Below are 18,638 nucleotides of genomic sequence, written 5' to 3' on the forward strand. Positions count from 1 at the left end.
TTTTCACAATCGAGCCGCTATTCGGATTTCGAGATAATCACAAGATCTAGAGACGATTTAGAGATCAACTAGATCTACATTAGATATCGACTAGATGAGACGATTTCGACAAGTTATGACTTAGATATCAAGTCATAACTTGTCGAAATCGTTCAAGAGGACCTCCAGAATCGCAGAAACGTCAAATTTGACATATCTATCTTAGAAATATCTTTAAATTATCCATATCGTAATTTGTTGAAGTCTAGTAGAAATCTAATTCATTTTCCGAATCGAGCCGCAAGTTTATTTCCACCTGCTTATCATGCTTTGGATGATAAGCAGTCCTTAACTGTGTGTTTCTTCTGAAACTTCCTGCCGCGTATTTTCGCCGGCGATATTTTCGGAGTGATACGACCTTTAAACCTTCAGGAAAAGAACGTAACTCCCATCTTAAAGGCCAGCAACGTACTTGCAACTTCTCTAGTGTTGCCAGGTGTCCGTAGGCGACTGTAATTGCTTTCTATCAGGTGATTCGTCTGCCCGTTTGCCTTTTAAGCCACAAAAGAAAAAAATATACAATATGGTACCAGTCAAATCAGTTTCTTTTTTCGAACTGTCAAAACAATTTTGTTACGAGTACTATGGAATTCATATGAAACACTAGCATGTGACGTCATAATCAAATTACCTACTCTTTATAGTTTTAGACGGGTTTTGAAATAGAAATTGTGTCTAAAACTAACTGCTCTCTAAGTTTCTCTATTACTTAATCTACTGATGCTTTATTTCATACATGAAGTAAAATATTTTTTTTTATACAGTCAAATACCCTATTTTGTGGCATATGGTGAAGTGGAACTGCTGAATTGCTGACACAAACTATAAAATATTACCATTTTATTTTGTGAAGTCATATAACAAACCTATTTCCAACAAACATTAATTTCCATAAACACTCTATATTTACTCCCTCACATCACAAATAAGACAATAATCCTTCGCAAAATAAACTAATATCGGTTGTCATAAATTGTGCTTATACCGGATACCTCCTTCAACGCCTGTCGCGAGCCAAAGGTGTTCACATAATAATCTTTGTCCTAATTATATTCCAGATATAAACACGTCGGATCTTATAAATTTGTTTACATAAAAGAAGAGATTAGTTAAAAGTAAAGACAGACAAGTTTCGCATATAGTCGCGTGCCACGTAGGTATAAATACTTACATTATATCTGTGAGGCAAAGCTGCAAGGAAACAATACCAGAATTTAAAATTCAGAATGCTACTTATGTTAAGAAACATAACATATATTAAGTAAGTTTTTATAAATGTAACGTTTCACAAAATACATAATTTGAGACTGAGACTTCGCTAACCTAGCGCCAGCTACATGTAACAATGAAGAAGATGCAAATTCGTATGACGTTTTTACAGTCCTTATAATTTGCTAGTCACAGGTTAAAGCTTATATTATTTTGTCGCTTTGTCCTTTTCAGCTCGTATATTGGAACCAATTAGGATGCAAAAGGAAACATTGTGATGTTTTGTTGTTACTTTATATTGTAAGGTAAAGTTCACATTTAATCACTACAAAAATAGTCTATTCTTCCTATTTACAGAAATGTTCGCTATCAAATTGTGTCAACCAGCATTCATTTTGCAATAAAATTTTATGTCGACTATAAACATCAATTTTTGAGTTGAAATATTGCAAAATGAATGTGAGTGAAATTTTGGCTTGAAGGCATCTGATATTTTATCCAAAACACACATTTTTCTATGAAATCCTAACAAAACAACACTTAACAAAACTTTTTCAAAATGAAGAGCACGACCCATAACTAGCTCCATTTAGAATGTACACAAAACTGCACTTTACCCCTCCAGGTATTAATACGCATTAAACGCTGATGGTGACGCACAAGCGGAGGCCATAACTCGCGCTTTTTATGGCCACACGCACACCTTGTTATATATTTTATTTAAATTAATATATGTATGATATTTATATCGCACACTCTTATACCTTTGTTTATATTTTATGTCTAAGACTTCCAAGAAAGATAGTTCTCAAAGTATTTCTTTGTAGGCTCTAATAACTAATTGTAAAAACGTACTTGAAAATGTATAATAATATTTTAAAGTATAAGTTATGTTGGAAATTTTAATTTCAGATTGATATTGAAAAGCTGTTTCTGAGCCGATTACGTTGTATATATTCCCTCCACAAAACCCGATGAGACTTCATCATCAGAAACAACAAATTTATTACAAAAAGCTGGAAAAAATCTAGAAATCCTGAAATATCTCCATGAATAATCTCCATTTGGAAAAGTAATAAATTTAACATTGACGTACAGCCACTCATTAAAACAATAAATGTTGCGACAGAAATCTTCTTCCACACATTAAAGTTACTTCTTATATTTATTCTAAAGAATAATACAAATAAAACTCTTAAATATAATCCTATGTTTACTACATTAACAATAATAAATGTAATGAGGTGTATCTCAGAGGAAAATTTACACAAGTTCTGCGACAAAATTATAGTTCCTGGCATTCCCCAAGCAAAAATTAACGTCTTTAAATATATATGTTCATTAGGTAAGTTAAATATCTTAACAACGTCAAAATAAAATGTGGCAGATGCAACTAATTGCCAAAAAAGTAAAGAATAGATGGACCAATAGAAAATATTAATAGCAAATGTATGCCCTAAAGTACCGTAAGGACATGCATTCATTATATATGAAACTAAACAATTAATAACGTTAGCACAGCTGATATTGAGAAACACGAAGTTTCTGAACTGTCTCCATTTTGATATAAAAGTCCACGAAGCACCACCAAAGATGATTGTCACGACAGATGAAATAAAAACAGCATACCAAAATAAATCAATTGCATTGGTAAGAAATTCATCACTATTAGTGAACCCATCTTCTTCGTCGTAAACGTCAAATTCTGTAGTTAATTCTTCACTGTTGTTAAATAGTGTTTTATTGACACTCACTGTGAGAATATTTAAGGTATAATTTTTACCTCTAGTTCTATTCTCATCCGAGTTCATATTCACTTTTTGCTACTAATGTTATAAATATTGTAATTTATTCTCGCTTACTTTATTCTTGATTGATTTATTAATTGTATTAGCTGTTATAAGTTCACTGTTCAACTGCTAGTGTTTTGTTGTGGTTATCAACTCATTAAATATAATTGCATTCGTTGCACTCGATATCGATATGTACTTTTTATTACGTGTAAGTCTGGCTGTATTGATTATAATAATTAAAATAAAACCACAATTATGTGTAATAGTGTAACTGTGCACTAATTAATAGTCATTGACCGATCGTTAGCGATGGTAAAGCTTAGTTCAGCTTAGGTAAAAATGGTTTCGTATGTCCGGATACTTTTCTCTTCTGCAGGTCGCATTTATCTTCCAGTTCTCTGAGGTTTGATAGTTATAGTAGATAGAAAATTTCTGTCGTTTAGTTCTTTTTTGAAAATGACTTATATCGACCGGGATAAGAACCGTGATTACCTTTTGTATTGTTTTCGAGCTCCCGATATTTCGACGCAGCTACATGCATCTTATTCACGGGTACTTAACTGAAGATAGCGGGTTGGTATCAAAGACCGCGCTCGGCCTACCCTTATTCGTTCTTATCCCGGTCGATATACCTAAGTCTAGTGAAACTAACCGTGAATCATTCAAAACAGTTTTTTGAAAATGGTCAAAATGATGGAAATTGGCATAAAGAACTGAAGTTTCTGTAGGGTCTATGGCACTTAAGACCGATAAGATAATGTCCCGACGAAGTATATTTTTTTAGCTCACAGAGCCACTAGTCGTAACTGTGTTATTTCTCGACTGAAACACCAAAATGTCATATAGTCCCGGGGCCGGACAATTCTATTTTATTCATTCTACGCAGACGAAATCGCGGGCAGAAACTATAATAGGTACGTAATCACTGAGCTCCATTCGTTGTAAGGTATTTGCGTGAAACGTCAAAGGTTTTTATGACCTTTTAGTAATAAAGCGATAGTGTGGACGTCATGTTTGCAATGAGCCCGTGAAATTAACTAGGGATCGAATTCACGCAACAGATGTAAATTTGATGGCAAACAAATGTGCAGTGGAAATGAGACTGTTCGCTATATGATTCCAAAGCCAATGGACGCTTGATGCCGATTCTGGCGTAATAAATTGATATGGTTTTGATTCTATTTTGATTAATTTCCTAACGGGGCTAAAATGACAATCGTAGATCGACAAACGCCAAACGAACAGAAAAAATGTATCAGGGTGTATAATGCTACAAAAAGTCACGTGAATATTTCCATAAATAATGTAACAGGCCTATTCCAACGTGTACCAATAACCCTAATAGTGTAAATTTCACTCGATAGCGTGACGTGACATACTTACCTACGCGTTTGCGTTAAGTGTCATTTTGTATGGGATTTAGAGTTTCCAAAACGTCCCGCTTAACGCGCTGTTCAAAATCCCATACAAAAATAGACATAACGCAAACGCGAACGCTCGTCACGCTATCGAATGAAATGTACACTAGGGGTTCTGACATCAAACCGATATCAATATTTGAACGATATTGGAATCATATCAGTATCAGTCATACTATTTAAACCAGAATCAGGCGGCTTGAAAACGGTGTAGGTACTGACTCGTATTATAAATTGAGGCTATTTGGAACTAGCCAATGATGATTGCAACCGCTTTGCCTACCTGTTTGCTGAATCAAAATATGTGAAAGCCAAAGAGGAATTTTCATACGCTAAATATCATTGACTGTACCCTCGTATGCGTATATATACGTATAACGCATCTGGCCAACTCAATTTTAACACCTCCAGAAGTGTTTAAGACCAAGTTCGGCTTGGCCAGCCACATTCGGGCCCATAACAGACGTAATCCGTAATTGCCGAGTTCGCCGTCATCGAAACCGACGGACGAAGGAGGACTATTTATATACAATACAATACAATTACTCTGTATTGCACACCCCATTACAGAAAACGATACAAATAATACAGGAAGAAGAGGTTAAACAACAGGCGGTCTTATCGCTAAAAAGCGATCTCTTCCAGACATCCTTTAGGTAGCGGAAATTAATAAATTTATGTCAAGTCAGTAGGTGATTCATATTCAATATAATTTTAGCACAGAAAAACACAATACAAAACAGTATAACATACAAATAAAAATAAAATAAGATACATATATATACTATTGACTGTACCTATGTACGTCAACACACGTAGTAGAAAAAAACTGCATCCACATTAACACCTACCGTTTAAAAAGCAATTCGAACGCCGCATCCAAAAATCCGCGCAAATCCCACAATCCGCGGATTCGCCACGGCCGACCGACTTCGCACAAACAAACGGTTGATTTGGTCTGTTTGAGGCTTTAAACGCATGTTAAAAAGGTTTCCGATATTGGTCATTGGGAATAAAATGCACTATCTATAAGAGACACGTATTGCTGCTGAAATTTTCAAGAAAAATGGAAATATATTTTAGGAGAATATGTACTTTAAATTATGTTTCATACTGTGATTGAAATCAGTAATCATTTTCTTAAAAAAACGTGTTTTAAAGTCTTTTATTTTCTCATTTAGGTGTGTGTATTTTTTTTAAATTAAGTATTTCTGGGACTCACACTGCCCAAGTGCCCACATACCTACCCTACACCTACACCTACAAACATTCGTAACAAGCTCACAGTTAAATTAATACCCACACCATGATATGAACCCAAAACCTCCAGCTGGGAAGCTGTCTAGAAAGGCAGGATATTATCGAATATTAAACTAAGAGGCCGTTCAAAAACTATGCTTTAAAACTGAAAAAAAAGAAGGCCGGTAGGTCACCGGTTACAAATACAGTATCTATAATTTGTCGCCACGTCATATTGAGTCAAATGGGCCCCTAGCTTATAGCTCAAAATTGAATTTAACCATTAATTTGTCAAGTAAAGGTAGCGTCAGATCGTTACACTTCATAAAGCCTGAAACTTCACAATGGCTTTCCTGCCGTTTGATGTTGAGGGAGACAAAACATGCTTACTTAACGATGTTACTTATACAGGGTGCGACTTTATCGTGATTAGGATCTTTAAATGTCAAATTATAATTTTATTAGGTATTTATTTACCCGATGAAATAGGGTAAAAATAATAAAGATCTTATATTGCACATTATTAATTTGAATATCAATGCAATATAAGATATGAAATTATTTTCTCTTTAGTAAAAAAATAAATAATATTTAGGTGCAATAATTGAAGATTACTTGGAATGAAGTAAAGGACAATTAAGTAAATGACTAAAGTTTTCTCTCCCAAAGCGTATTTATTATACGACTTATTATATTATAGAAATACGCGCGTAAATTACTAATAATGACACTCTAACATTTGAAGATTTTCATTAATTTCTACAGAACCCAAAACACACATACAGTTAAATAAGTGTAAAAACATGGTTAAAATTTACTCAAAAATATGTCCCGTAGCTTTTTTCGCCGACATAAGAACTTATAATCTACCAAACCATTTATTTAATCGGCTGCTATCTTTAATAAATGGGGTATCATAAACAAACAAAAAAACAACTGGTAGCACTCCGGGAGTGCCGGCAAAAGTCAAAACTCAATGACATTGTAACAGTTTTTCGATCAGGTCACGTGTCCGTCTTACGAAGCGTCTTACGTCTTACGCTCTCTCGAGTTTAATATTTTTTCCAGTTTTTTCCCCATCACAAAAAGTGCACAGCGCCGCTAAAGAAGTTGTCACTTAAAAAAAAAACAATGAATTCAAACAATTTTTCTTTTTGCAACATCAACATCCCGTAGCTACAAGACGGTAAGTCACCTCTATTGTCAGTAACTTCTCAACGTTTGTAGGTGAAGAGGTAATGGGGGGGTTGGGGGGTTAGCGTTACGTGATTATGATTATATGAGAATTGTTATCACTCCATACCAAACGCGGTGCTATACAGCAGGCCACTGACGAGCCTTCCAAATGGATGCCGTTACAATGGATTCATCCAAATGGACGGCATTCTAATATTAAACATTGTACGTTTTTGATATTCACGGACCGATTTTGGATGGAAGCCACGCTATTTGAACTGTTGGACTGTTGGTAGGCTCGTCACTCTCGTCAGTGGCCACCTTTTGACATTCACGGACCGATTTTGGATTGCAGCCACGCTATTTGGACTGTTGGAAGGCTCGTCAGTGGCCACCTTTATGAAACTCATGGTTATAAGTAGGGTAGACCAATGCTAATAGGATCACGAGGAGAATTGAAAAATCTACGAGTTTAATTCGACGAATGAGCATGTAAACGGTCTTTGCGGGATTTTAATATACGTAATTAGATAGCTATTTACATTGCACTAGTTAATAGTTCCAGAAAAATCAAGTCTCTTAAAGCAACATTATATTGGAAATCGCCCCTAACTCGCACTAAACAAAACGTTCACGCTTCATATCACCTCAAATAAGCTTGTAAAAACCAAATCCCCGGGCACTCGGGCCTTATCATAAATCTACCATTCCGAAAAAACAGGTCGCACCTTCACATCAGTCATGGCTTTTATCACAAAAAGGGCAATATCCACCTCAGAAAAATGAGGTATGCTCGCCCTTCGGCCTAAGACAACTATTTATCGGAAATAGTGTTGGGGTGATAGGTACCGGATTTTCCTCTGAGGTATCTACGTAGCTGGGTCAAAATTATTTTCGTTGTCTTATTACTCTGTTTTGATCACTCTGTCACGCTAGTATTTTTGTGAAATAAATAAAAAAGTCGAGTGCTAGTGCTAAATTTCACTCCACACAAAAACCTCAAATAAATTTAAAAAATTTGGTGACAATAAACAAGACAAAGTCCATAAAGGTGCTGGACCCGATGGCATTCATCCGCTTCTAATCAAATCTTGCAGTTCTACCCTTGCAACTCCTATCACCTTACTATATACTAAGTCAATTAAAGACGGCGTTGTGCCCAAAACTTGGAAACAAGCATGGGTCACTCCTATTCCCAAGGGTTCAGTAACTAGTGATGTTGTAAATTACCGTCCCATTTCTAAATTATGTATTCTTGGTAAGTTACTTGAAAAAATTGTTACTGACCAATTATTTAATGTTGTACGTCGCCATATAGTTCCAAATCAGCATGGTTTTTATAAGGGTAGATCTGTTGACAGTAATTTACTAACCTTTACTGATGAAATTTATAGTGCAATGGATGATGGTTATAGTGTGGACGCTATTTATACTGATTTTTCCAAGGCATTCGACAAAATTTGTCACTATACGCTATTGTCTAAGCTTTGGAGGCTTGGTATACATGGCGACCTCTTTCGCTGGATCAAATCCTACGTTGAAAACAGGAGTCAGGCGGTTGTCTTGTTGGGCTATCAATCTCAATGGATGTCTGTCAGTTCTGGAGTGCCTCAGGGCTCTCACTTAGGTCCTTTGCTTTTTACTCTTTATGTGAATGACATGACTAATCACATCCAGAACTCTAAAGTATTACTTTACGCAGATGACACAAAGATTTTTAGGATAGTTAAAAATATTAGCGATTGCGAAAAATTGCAAGATGATTTAAACAACTTAGTTAGCTACTGTGAAATAAATAACCTGTTTCTTAACTTAGATAAATGCAATGTCATCACTTTCTCAAAAAAGAAAAATGTAATTAATTATTCCTACACTCTATCCGGTAAAACCTTAAACAGAGTAACCGAAATCAGAGATCTCGGTGTGATTATGGATAGCAAACTCACTTTTATCCCACACATTGACAAAATGCTAGCAAAATCATACAAACAGTTAGGATTCATTATGCGTGTTGGCAAACCATTTAAAAGCCGCCTAACATATAAAATTCTTTACAATAGTTTTGTTCGAAGTCACCTTGAATTTTGTAGCTCAGTATGGAAACCTTTTTACAAAGTACACATTGACAGAATTGAGCGACTCCAGAAAAGATTTATTAAATCACTGGCCTTCAGGACTGGACTAACCTATACCGCTGACTATACTGATACTTGTAAACGTCTAAATATACAAACTCTTAGTGACCGTCGTGATGCTAATGATTCCGTTTTGCTCTTCAAAATTTTCCGTTCACAATTAGATGCCCCTATTCTTTTACATAAAATCTGTTTTAGAGTTCCGCGAAGACGAGAGCGCCGTTGTCGTAAAAGAAACTTATTTTCTATACCATTCTGCAGGACTGGCTACGGTAGAAACGTATTCATTAAACGCGCATGTAAACTATTTAATGAAAACCTTAAACTTAATGATGTAGACTTCTTTCACTGTACACTAACACAACTTAAGAATGCATTTAAATATTGAATTTAACTAAATTTATAACTTGCTTAACGCACTTAAAATGTATTTTTTGACAAAGTATCAAATCATAGATTTACAAATTTCTAGTATATAGTAATTGCAATAATACAAATTAAGTTTTTCTCTTATATAGTTAATAGCCACGGACCTATTTATATGTTTTTCTGTTATGAAACTATAGGTCTATTCTTATTGTCTTTAAAATATGTTCATAATCCATGTATGACTGTTTGTTTCTGAATAAAAAAAAAAAAAAAAAAAGACAAAGAAAAGAATTTTGACCCAGGTACTTAACTTGTTCATGAAGATATTAGGGCATTTTTGTTTTTCTTGACTCAAAAGTTTTCGTAAGAGACAAAAATGTGTTCGTGATTTTTTAATGTTGGCCAACTCAAAAAGTCAGTCCAAATAAAGTGATAGGTATCAGAAGTAACTCTAACTCTAAGTAACTCATTTCCCGTCTTATTTTTTTTTCATTTTGTTCGTAATGAATAAACTTGAACCATTACAATAGGCATTTTTCCCGAGAATATACCCATCCGCAATTTTCCCAACCACGTCACTAGAATTTCCCATAAATCAGGGAGTTTTTATCTGGCAATCGTGAAGGTGGGGTAAATAACAAGGTGGCAACGGTAAGCGTTTTATGGGGTTTCGAATAAATGGCGTTATGGGGTGTATGACTCTTCATTATAGTTGTGGGACGGAGAGATTTATCATGGTGCTTTCTTTGGAAAAAAATATATTTATTTTAAACTCTAGAGTTACATGCGTCCATAGGCTACTGTGACTGCTAACCATCAGGCGGGCCGTATATTTGTTTACCACCGACGTGGTATAAAAGGGTCAAACAGATCACTGTGTTACGTTCTTTCCTGTGGACACACACAAAGTTAAGGGCTATAAAGGTTAATTTTCTTATTTAACCCTAACCCACGTAAAAAGGTCCTCCTTTTATTTACAGAACTATGATAAAATCATTACTTACATGCCCACAAGCTGTTAACTATTGCCCACAGGAGAGAAAACTAGCGTGTTCGCGCGAACTGTACAATTGTACATTTTTCTCCCCTGTGGGCAATAGTTAACAGCTTGTGGGCATGTAAGTAATGATTTTATCATAGTTCTGTAAATAAAAGGAGGACCTTTTTACGTGGGTTAGGGTTAAATAAGAAAATTAACCTTTATAGCCCTTAACTTTGTGTGTGTCCACAGGAAAGAACGTAACACAGTGATCTGTTTGACCCAAAAATAGCTTCCCGACCTTCAAAACCTAGGTTTAAACCTCAGAAGATAATTGAGTTTCTGACCTTAGTTAAATATTTGTTACGTATACTCGTATTGTAGGGTAGGCCGAGGCGAATCGAATCAGACTAAAAATCCGTTGAGATTTAAAGTATTTTGTACTGCCACCGCAGGCTAAGAGGAGAGACGTACGGTGTCATTTTAATGTGCTCAATATCAACGCAATATTTATGTTGAGCCGATTCACCCTGTGATCCGATTTGTACTAAACTTGCGCACTTGTACTAAAAGCGATTAGAAAGAAGAGTGCGGCGCGGCTTTATTGATAGCACAAACTATACGTTTACATCATTTACACCATTGCAATGTTTACCAAGATTTCCTGCTACCTGTTAAAACAAGAAAAAAGGATTTCCATTTCCAATAGGTACCCCATTTTCGAAGTTACCCCAATGTGAGGTGCACCAAAAATATTTTCTGTCAAAAACATTATTTAGTCATATAGCTAACTTGAATTTGGATTTCTCTTAACACGATTTACTTATCCACCTACTTGTTAAAATCACATTGTCTTAAAGACAAAAGACGGAGAACATCATTTCAAAGTAAATGAGTCCCGAAATTAACAAAACAGCTCACCTCGCGTTACCGCGTGTGGCAGATAAGGTGACACCCCTACAATTAGGGTTGCCGCAAGTTTGTAAACTCGATACAAATTTTGTACTTTAATTTATATATGTGGGAAGGAATAGGTAACGAATAGTAGTAGTAGTAGTATTGGTAGATGCAAGAGTTCTTAAATGCATTGCATTATTTTTGTTAAGGGGTTAAATTTGCAGTGGTTAGGTATGACAAAGAAATTATCATCGTTTATTGGCTGTATACCATATTATTTCTCAATTTATTTCTTATAATTAGAGCTAATAAACTGACATGCCTCATTAAATTGTTTTCTGTTTAAAAATGTTTCCTTCCTTAAATGTTGATAGATGGAATGCAAAAATGAGCAAAGACTTACTGTTACCACAAATAAAAGTATTAGTACTTAGCCCTTTCTATTGCAAATTTTAAAAATATGATGAGGACAAACCTCACTTACGCCTGACAGGACAAAATATATAATGTGTATCTTGTAAGAAACGTCAAAAAGGACTTTATTAACTTGATTAAATTTTACACTTCGTGACAACCCTCGCCGCTAGACAAAATCATATTAATTCACAAAAGACTCAAAATTACCAACACACCTCACCTCAATACATTAGAACCGCATGTGGGGAAGAGACACCCCTGCGTTAGGGCTGCCTCTCATAAGCTGCAGACAATTAAAATCTTAATGCTTATAAACTCCCTTGGATTTACACAATTCTCTCTTGGATTACTTCACATAGAGGTAGGATAATATATGTGATAATTATACAATCTTACGGGAGAAACAAGCATTACATTATTTGTAAGTAGGTAGGTACTTAAATTAATTTTTTAACTCCTCACCTAGGAGTTTTAAGTCCTTTTAAGACCTTATTTCAGTAGAAGTAAATAAATAAAATAGAACAAGACCTTTTTAAAGGCCTCTGGGTAGATAGAGCATAAAGCAAATCTTTAGAATACAACAAAATATATCTGCATAGACTCTTCTCCGGCTATAACATGGCAAAATAGAAGTATAAATACGTCACGTTTCCAGCATCCACATTTATTGTAACACTTCCACATTCTGTCACTACAAAGTCTGTGCAGAGTTATCTTGGTTTGACTCAATTGTGACAACACAAATATTTATTGTGTAAATGTCGCAGTCAAATCGTAAGAATCCACCTTTTACAAACGGCGTTGTAATTTTACAAGTTTTTTCGTTTGTAAAATGTGGACGTCGTTTGTAAAATGCCGAATCTTACAATTTGACTGCGACATAATATACAGACTTGTAAAAGCGAAACGAGCTAAGCCATCCCAGGTCGGCAATTGTTTCCCCGTATAACTTATTAATCGTAAAGGTAACAATGGCTGCGATAAAGCGACACCCTGTAGGCTACACGCAGACCGCATTCGTATTGGTCCACGAGTGAACAAGAGTCAAACGCTCATAACGACTAGCGGCTCGATTCGGAAAATAAATTAGATCTCTACTAGAATTGAACAAGTTACGATATGGATAATTTAAAGATATTTGTAAGATAGATAGATATATCAATAAAAAAAAAATAAAAAAAAATTGACGTTTCTGCGATTCTGGAGGTCCTCTTGAAAGATTTCGACAAAGTTATGACTTAGATATCCAAGTCACATCTAGTCGATATCTAATGTAGATCTAGTTGATCTCTAAATCGTCTCTAGATCTTGTGATTATCTCGAAATCCGAATAGGCCTGTAGGTCACCCTCAGGCCAAGGGTGACTTACCACTCTGGCGGAGATGAGAGGACACGTGCGTGACCTAGTGGCGTTATAGTTGTAATCTTGTAATTTTAGTTATACTGATTTCCTAGACAAAGGCCATGCCAAACCGAAACGTATGCAGTAAGTTAATCTGCGAAGTACAGTCAAGGAATTTAAATTCCGACCCATTTCGTACTTTGTCACAGTGACAACCGTATGAGGTCTCTAGCGGCTTTCATATTGATTGTCACTGTGACAAAGTCGGCTGCCCTAAGCAGAAAACAAGTAACCCCGTTTTGACAAATTTTTGAGGAGAGCAAAAAAACGTAATTTGTCTTTTTTGTTAGGTATTTGGTCTAAAATGTAACATCTTTTTATACCACTATGTTAAGGGCGATAAAATTAAGCTTATACAGACTTTATTTTTTTATATTCTTGTATATAAAACTTTGTACAGGCATAAAATGTTTTCTGTGTAGTTTACTGCCCGAAAATCTCAGAACCATTCTACACAAATTCAAGTATCTTGTGTTTAGCTTTGAAATAGCAAGCACTCTAGCATCTTAAATACTAAACATATTTGGCTCTCCGCTCAATAACTTTTCAAATTTTCATGCAATTCTAAAGGAAATGGTATCAAATGAAAGCTAATGACATAAGCTACCGAAAACCTATTTTTATTTCTTTCAGGTTTGTCGACTTCAAAATTTCTGTTAGATAATAAAATGCTTGAAAAAAAATAAAAAAAATATTTATATTTAAAACTCATTTTCTCTTGGAAAATATACCTTTTTTTGATTAGTAATTGATGTTGCCATCCTCAGACCTTCTGACACATGGTTATTGGTACCGATTTCACCGATTTTATTTATTGCCAGAGATCATTTTGTGATACAATATCCCATTCCTTCAACAAACTCTCTGTCTTCGTGGATGGGTGGTATCAAACTTCTAAATTAACGTAAATAAAGATACGGTCTTTTATGCCAAAATACGTAGGTATTCGACACTCTCAAGGAAATCAAAATTTAAAGGGTCCCTAAGTAAAAAGGTAGTAGAACTATGAAATTTGGTAAGTAATATTGTCTTGCACTATATGTATGTTATGTAGTAAAGGGAATAATCTGAAAACTATAAAGTACAAAAAAATAAATAATTTAAATTTGTAAGGTGGGCGAGTCCGACTTGCACTTGAATTTTCAATAGTCCTATTTGACAGATGTCTTTGATAGGATTGAGGCTAGTGCATGACATGGTGAGAGCTGGTGAGTCCATAAAAATCAATATTTGGGGACAATCTTTCACCCGTTGACCTAGCCCCAAATTAAGCAAAGTTTGTACTATGAGTACTAGGCGACGATATACATACTTGCATAGATAAATACTTAGGTACATAGTTACTTTATTTACTATTTAACTTTACTTATGTAACAAAGTAAAAATCTAATTAAATCCTTCAAGTCAGTTTTACCTATTTCTTATAAAGCAATATCGATTCTTGGCTATGTTACCTATTAATATGGTATGTAATTGGTGGTTCTCTTTAGTGGCTAGAGTTAAACCAAGAAAAGTCTGCAGAGATTTTGACAGCACACGCAGTGCAGGTGTTATTTTAAACGTCAAACTTCTATGAACTTATGATATAAATAACACTGGCACTGAGTGTGCTCTCAAAATCTCTGCAGACTTTTCTTGGTCTAACTCTACTAAAAGACTCCTCGAGATTGATCTTAGATGATTCACATTACCACATATATGTCTTTATAAAAATTCAATTATTGGCATTATTTCTGGATTAAATATTTCCCTTTTGGTCAATTGAATCCAGTCAGTTATTATTTGTTTCTATTTTTTACAAAACCTTTGGCATGGTTACAGTATGATTATGATTTTCTCTTTCTTTGGCGTAGGCGTCTATCTCATGCATTCTACTTAGTGTTCTGTTTTCATTACTGTAGAAGTGTAGACAACAGTGGCGGCGCGGCGCGTCAAACATATTCATAGGCAAGCCGGGGCTAATTTGGCTTACATATTTCCTATACAACTCTGCCCAAACATCCAAAAACAGGCAAGCCGATGGGAATCGGCTTTTATGGACGCGCCGCCACTGATAGACAATACAGATAATTTTAATTGGTTTAACAACACTTTTTCTTTATACTTAAATCTCACAGACTCTTCACGTGTTAGCCTTTGACACTAATATTGCTAAGCAAATTTGTTTTCTATGTATATGTTTAAACAAGGTACCTTCTGTATAACTATGTAACTAATTTCTAACTTAAATTGCAGATTCTATTGGGAGATACTTGTTTTACCATTGTAATAAACTGATTTGCAGTAACGAATATCTACGCTAAACTCAAGTATCTCGGTCATCTATATGAATTACAAGTATCTCTGTTTAGTTACTTGAATTTAGCGTAGAAATGAGACATATACTTGAATTTAGCGTAGAATACAGGGTCAAAAAAAGATGCTTGAATTTTGAAAACATGAATATTTTAAAAACTACGTATTATTTTACAATTATTTTTTTGGTGAAAGATGCGCCTGAAATTGTAGATTCCGAAAATCCAAAAAACCCGATTTTGAAAATTTCCGAGATACTTGTTTTCTGCTTAGGGCAGCCGAAGTACGAAATGGGTCGGAATTTAAATTCTTTGACTGTACATCGCTTACGTTGCGTTCCACTTTCGTTATGACCTACGCAATGCAAGCAAAAGGCTCATGATTTCCAGGATCACAGAAAGAGAATAAGATATTGGGATACGAAAAAAACCACTAGATTTATATTAACAGATGTGCAAGTTGAGGAAAGTCAAAAACGTTAAGAAAGTTCACGGAGGTTTCAGGAATAATTTATAGAAAATTAAGGAAACTTTCATTTTGGAAACGGAAAATTCTAATCTCCTATTACCCCATACTACCTACTACTAGGATCACAGAAAGAGAATAAGATATTAGGATACGACAAAAAACCAATAGATTTATATTTACATATGTGCAAGTTGCGGAAAGTTTCAAAACGTTGAGAAAGTTCACGAAAGTTTCAGGAATCATTTATAGAAAATTAATGATTTCATTTTGGAAACGGAAAATTCTAATCTCCTATTACCCCATACTACCTACTACTAGGATCACAGAAAGAGAATAAGATATTAGGATACGACAAAAAACCAATAGATTTATATTTACATATGTGCAAGTTGCGGAAAGTTTCAAAACGTTGAGAAAGTTCACGAAAGTTTCAGGAATCATTTATAGAAAATTAATGATTTCATTTTGGAAACGGAAAATTCTAATCTCCTATTACCCCATACTACCTACTACTTAATTTACCCTATTTACTCGTAGTGGCTAAACTTAAGCGTTGGGCTCACTTGTGAAAGGGAAGCGTTTGTAATAACAATCTAGGGCTGCCTCACACGTAAGCCACTTGATGCCCGCAATTAAAATCTTAATGTATAAGGTTAATAAACACCACCTTGATAGGGCTGGCGCAAGAGAAATTTAATTATTAGGTATCGATAAATTTGCCTCGCCTCCTTTTTAATTAAAAAAAAAATGGAAAAAATAAGAAAATAGAAACCTGAATATTAAGATATTTAATTAATCTTTCAAATACGAACATTTTAGCAACAAAATGATCACTGTAAACTGTAATATCAGCCTTAAAAGAACAAACCACCTCTGTAAAAATTAAGATGTCGTCAAAAAACATTAATTATGCTTTATTCCTTAAGTTTCAATATTTTAGACATGAAAAACTATTCGTATATGATAATCATCTAACATCATCATTATTTAGGTAGAAATTTATTTGAACCTTGTGACCAATACAGTCGACATAAAATATATGTTTACACTTGCACCTTACTCCCTTGTAATATGGCGAAAAATGTGAACATCTTTGAAGTTGACTATATCTATACCTACTCTAAAATCATTAAAGAAAAACAATCTTTTTAATATTTAAGTAACTACTCGTAAGGGATTAGGTATATACTAATATAGATGTCTAAGGCCGCTTAACCCCGGGTTAGTGGGATGGAGCAAGTGGCCCTAGGTCTAATCATTAGACTCTAATGTATCGTGAATGTTTATCGACTCAGCCCCACCGTACTTACCGCGGTGGATGAATTAAATTACCTCGCATTGCGACTAACTCCCAACAATAATCTTTAGCGTGGCCCTCCGTCGTCTTAAGGGCTCTTCCAAAACGTACCCTCAATTTGATCTAAAGTATTTTTTAATTAAATAATATCAACAATGAATTTTAAAATTATGATATAATCTTTTACATTTTCAACAGACAGTTATTGCCACTAACCGAAGTAGCTATTAGCAAATGTAAGGACTCGCAATGAACTCTAATCTATGTGTAAACAGCCCCTAATGTTCCGCCACACTTACCGATATGCCACGCTTACCGGTATTGACCTTCACCATTACCAGTTGACACTGACCTACGCGAGCGTGTGCGTAATTTACTTTCCATAATCTCGCTCACGAGCAAGATGTATACAAAGTAAGTTACGCAGACGTTATCGAATATGTCAGTTTGACACTCCTAAGACAGTCGTGGTAAGGCTGCTTACCCTTTTTATTAATACAGTAAAATTATACATTTTGCGTTTGCGTCAAATCCGGTAGTTCTGATTTTTTGCAGGCTTGTTTATGATGTTGGCCCAATGAATAATCCAAGTTTGTGACCTCGAGCGCCGAACGGAACTTTGTCAAAAATCGAATAAGCCGCATTTTTTTTTAGATTTGGGCGATTATAACCCTAAAGTACTAGTTTTTAACCGACTTCTAAATCCCAAAGGAGGAGGTTATCAATTCGGTTGTATGTTTTTTTTTTTTTTTTTATGTTTGTTACTCCATATCTCCGTCATTACTGGACCGATTTTGAAAATTATTTTTTTGATTGAATGTATATGCATACAGATTGGTCCCGTTTCTGTCAAAACCCAGTTCTGATGATGGGTTCCATGAGGAATCGAAGGAACTCCTCAAATCTTAAAGGCATACATATAGTGATTTATGGGTTTTCATCATCAAATGAAGCATATACATCCAAAAGAGTGACATTTGATGAAGTGGAACTGCTGATGATGATCAGAACGGAACTCCTCAACGACGCATAGTTCACGGTTGGCGATTTGTCCTCTTCATTATGTTTGTTAAGCAAGTTCAGTTTTTAATGCACATTTTTGTCAAGCTCGAGTTCTGATGATGGGATCCATGAGGAATTGAGAGAACTCCTCAAATCTTAAAGGCATGCGTATAGAGATTTTTGTATTTACATCAGAAAATTAAGCATTTTCATTATAAACTGTCGCATTTGATGAAGTGGAACTGCTGATGATGATCAGAACAGAACTCTTCAACGACGCATAGTTCACGTTTGGCGATTTTTCCTCTTCGTTATGTTTGTTAAGCAAGTTAAGTTTTTAAGCCACATTTTTGTCAAGCTCGAGTTCTGATGATGGGATCCATAAGGAATCGAGGGAACTCCTCAAATATTAAAGGCATACGCATAGATTTTTTTGTATTTTCATCATAAAATCAAGCATTTACATTAAAAACTGTCGCATTTGATGAAATGGAACTGCTGAT

The 18,638-nt window shown here is 34.9% G+C and overlaps 1 protein-coding gene across 1 annotated transcript in view; it reads right to left on the reverse strand.

The window, feature by feature from the left end:
- The window catches only part of LOC134664315 (neurexin-4), a 426,329-nt gene that overhangs the window by 84,322 nt on the left and 323,369 nt on the right, over nt 1-18,638 (reverse strand). The window lies entirely within an intron of this gene.

This window comes from Cydia fagiglandana, chromosome 5 (assembly GCF_963556715.1).
Source record: "Cydia fagiglandana chromosome 5, ilCydFagi1.1, whole genome shotgun sequence".
In the NCBI taxonomy this organism is placed as follows: Eukaryota; Metazoa; Arthropoda; class Insecta; order Lepidoptera; family Tortricidae; genus Cydia; species Cydia fagiglandana.